This window comes from Durio zibethinus, unplaced genomic scaffold (assembly GCF_047325235.1).
Source record: "Durio zibethinus cultivar Kanyao isolate XHJ-2024 unplaced genomic scaffold, ASM4732523v1 HiC_scaffold_210, whole genome shotgun sequence".
Lineage (NCBI taxonomy): Eukaryota > Viridiplantae > Streptophyta > Magnoliopsida > Malvales > Malvaceae > Durio > Durio zibethinus.
The window spans coordinates 35,317-40,000 of NW_028322833.1; positions in this window are offsets into that span (position 1 = coordinate 35,317).

Here is a 4,684-nt window from a genome sequence, read left to right on the forward strand (position 1 = left end):
GGATTGTGCTGAAGGTTCAAAATCCATTTTCGTTTTTTTTTTTTTTTTTCTAATTTTCTAAAGTAAAAAAAAAAAAAATGAAATAAATCCTAAATCCAATGGATTTAAAATTTTGGTAAATCAATTTCGCAATGCTTTTCTACTTCTTTTCTAGAATGCCCAATATTTGTTTTACATCTTCTATGCGAAAGTGTTCAATTTTCATAAGGTCTTCTTGACTGTTATTCAAAAGGTCCAATAATGTATGTATATTGGACTTTTTGAGACAATTATAGATCCTGGGAGGCAATTCTGATTGGTCAATAAAAATATATTTCAATGCTATTTCTTTTTTCTTTTTTCTTAGTTTAGCTAATCTATCATGAAAAGGAAAAAAAGGTAAAGTAACGTTGTGTTGATTGTTTTCTAAATGTAAGTTTTCTTCTTCCGCATCTAGAAAGGGAATAAATAAATCAATCAAATTCCGAGAGGCTTCATGAAGTGCTTCTTTAGGAGTTAAACTTCCATTTGTCCATATTTCTAGAAAAAGTATCTCCTGTTTTTCATTATCATTCCCATAACAATGAATACTATGATTCGCATTTCGAACAGGCATGAATACAGCATCTATAGGATAACTTCCGTCGTGAAAGTTCTTTGGCGTTTTTATACCGTATCCTCTATTTCTCTCGATTTGTAATCCAATACACAAATCAATTGGTTCGGTTAGGCTAGCTATATGCTGTGTATTATCAACGATTTCCACAGAAGGCGGTAAGATGATGTCTTGAGCAGTTACATATCCGGGACCCTTGGCACAAATAAAGGCGTTACGAGTTCCATACAAATTACTTCTCAATACAATTGCTTTTAAATTCATTAAAATTTCATGTACTGATTCTTGAATACCTACTATGGTAGAATATTCGTGTGGTATTTTCTCAGATTTTGCACGTGTAATACATGTTCCTTCTATTTCTCCAAGCAAAGCTCTTCGCATCGCAATGCCTATTGTGTCGGCTTGGCCTTTCATAAGTGGAGACAGAATAAAGCGTCCATAATAAAGACGCTTACTATCTGTTCTTGATTCAACACACTTCCACTGCAGTGTCCGAGTAGAGACTTTTACTTTCTCTCGAACCATAGTAATATTATTTTATTTGATCAGATCATTGAATCATTTATTTCTCTTGAAATCTCTTTAGTGTTTATTTCTACACACGTTTTTTTTTAGGAGGTCTACAGCCATTATGTGGCATAGGGGTTACATCCCGTACGAAACTTAATAGTATACCACTTCTACGAATAGCTCGTAATGCTCCATCTCTTCCGAGACCAGGACCTTTTATCAGAACTTCCACTCGTCGCATACCTTGGTCTACTACTGCTCGAATAGCATTTCTCGCTGCGGTTTGAGCAGCAAAAGGAGTCCCTCTTCTTGGACCCTTGAATCCACAAGTACCGGCGGAGGAAGAAGAAATTACCTGACCCCGTACATCTGTAATAGTAACAATGGTATTGTTGAAACTTGCTTGAACATGAATAACTCCTTTTGGTATTCTACGTGCACTTTTCCGTGCACTACTGCGCCCATTCCTACGTGAACCAACTTTTGGTATAGGTTTTGCCATATTTTATCATTTCATAAGGATAAGTCAGAGATATATGGATATATCCATTTCATGTCAAAACAGATCTTCTATTTTTATTTGTTCATCGCTTTCTTTAAGATTAGTTTCTTTTCTTTAACTTTAAGGAGTTCTTTTTAGAATAGAAAGATTATCCTTGTCTCTGTTTATGTCTCGGGTTGGAACAAATTACGACAATTCGTCCCCTCCTACGGATTAGTCGACATTTTTCACAAATTTTACGAACGGAAGCCCTTATTTTCATAGTTGTTATTCCTTAAATTTTTCCGAATCTACTTATTGGAAGAAAATAAGTTTCTTGAAATTTTTGAACCTTGAATTGGATCCCCCTGAAAGGAATCTTGAAGTTGAAAAAACTACCTAATCGTTCGAATCCTTGTTGCGGAGTCTATAAATTATACGCCCCCTGGTTGAATCATAAGCACTTACTTCACTTTTGTTGACTCTATCCCACGGTGGTATACGTATAAAACTCGATCGGACCCTTCCTGAAACATAACCTAGAATCAGATCTTCATTATCTAAAGGAATCTGGAGTGGACGTGATTCACTAATTAAACCTCCATGAATCCATTTTTGTTCTTTTATTCCAGGTAAAACTTCCTTGACGTATCAACTACTGTAGGGCAGGAGGAGTTCTATTAGACAACCCGTGCTTTTTTTTTTCACAAATGGAAAGTTTCGGATTCGGATACAATTCGGATGTTAGACAGATTACCATATATAACACAAAATTTCTCCGCCGATTCCTTCTAGTCGAGCCTCCCGGTCTGTCATTATACCCCGAGAAGTAGAAAGAATTACAATCCCCATCCCGCCTAAAATTCTAGGAATTTGTTGATAGTTAGAATAGATTCGTAGACCGGGTCGACTGATCCGTCGTAAATTTAAAATAGTTCTATATGGTCCTTTCCTATTCCTTCTATGCCGTAGGGTTAAAACCAAAAAATATTTGTTTCTTTCCCGATGTTTCCTTATGTTATCGATAAAACCTTCTCGTAAAAGTATTTTAACAATGTTTTCAGTGATGTTAGTAGATCCTATTCGAATCGTTCCTTTTCTATTCATGTCAGCATTTCGTATAGAAGTTATTATGTCAGCAATAGTGTCCTTACCCATGGTAAACTAAAATTATTGTTGCTCCCGAATTTTGATATAACCAACATGTTCTTTTTTTTTTTTTACTTAGTAAAGGTATATACGTGAGACACAATCTACTAATTAATCTATGTCATTTAAATACTCTAATTTAAATACTATAACTATATTGAATTGAGGTCTCGTCTTATAATACCTCAGGAGCTAATGAAACTATTTTAGTGAAATTTAACTGTCTCAATTCCCCGGCGATCGCACCAAAAATTCGAGTTCCTTTTGGATTTCCTTTTTGATCAATGACAACTGCAGCATTGTCATCATATCGTATTATCATACCGTTGTCGCGTTTGAGTTCTTTACAAGTACGTACAATTACAGCTCTGATCACTTCTGATCTTTCTAGAGGTGCCTTTGGTACTGCTTTCTTGATCACAGCAACAATAACGTCACCAATATGAGCATATCGGCGATTACTAGCTCCTATGACTCGAATACACATTAATTCTCGGGCCCCGCTGTTATCTGCTACATTCAAATGGGTCTGAGGTTGAATCATTTTTTTTAATCTCTTCTTTCAATGGAACAAAGGACGAAGAAAAAAAGAAATATTGTTTGTCAAAAAAAAAAAAAAAAGGAAACCCGCAATTGTTTTTTTTATTCCCAAGACTTCTTTCCTTTGGTTCTATATTCCTATCCTGAAATAATGAATTGAGTTTTTATAGGCATTTTGGACGCCGCTATTGAAATAGCCTTTCTTGCTATATTTTCGGCTACTCCGCTCATTTCATAAAGTATTCTGCCCGGTTTAACGACAGCTACCCAATACTCGGGAGATCCTTTCCCCGAACCCATACGTGTTTCTGTAGATCTTACCGTAACTGGTTTGTCTGGAAATATACGTACCCATATTTTTCCACCACGGCGTACATTTCGTGTCATTGCGCGGCGCCCCGCTTCTATTTGTCTAGATGTAATCCAAGCGGGTTCAAGTGCTTGAAGAGCATATCTACCGAAACAAATGCGATTACCTCGATAAGATATTCCTTTCATTCTTCCTCTATGTTGGTTACGAAATCTGGTTCTTTTTGGGTTATAGTTGATGGTTGTTTATTAATTCCATCTCTACTACAGAACTGGACATGAGAGTTTCTTCTCATCCAGCTCCTCGCGAAAAAAATGACTAAAAAATATTTTATTTTATTCTTAAGATATATAGGTAGTTACTGAATAATAGATTGAATCCTGGGATTCTTTGCTTTGAGATTTTATCTGATCTATTTGAGATTTTATCTGATCTATTATAAATTTGTATATCTTGTTTGGATATATATTGGATATATATATAAGTAATTAAACATGGATTCTATTTATAGATAATGTCTTATCTTGTTTTTGTTATAATGTTATAACGAATCTTTATTTTGTTTTGTCTTTTTTTATCATATTCATCTCGGATCGACAAAAATTTAACAATCAAATAAAATGAAAATAAAATTTTTAAAATGAAAATAAAAAAAAAAAATGAAAATAAAATTTTTAAAATGAAAATAAAATTTTCGCGGGCGAATATTTACTCTTTCAATATCTATTTCAGTTGTCGGGTTAACTCATGACCTCTCAGAATCAGAACAGAATAAAAAGAAATGAAGTGGTCTCTGGTTTGTTCCGCCATCCTACCCGATAAATCATTAGGATTCGTTTTCAATAGAATCCTCTGCATTCACGGGTTCCGTCGTCCCCATCGCTTCTCGATTAATGCTTAGGTCTGAATTCTCCAATGGAGCCTTAATTTAATATTTAATAAAAATTTAATATTTAATAAAAATAAAAATTTAATATTTAATAAATAATATTTAATAAAAAAATTTGTTAATTTGTTCTTTAGTCAACCTTCTCAGTCTTTATTGACTTAAGGCTCTTGATTTTTTCTTCGATGAACAGATATTCATCTAATTATT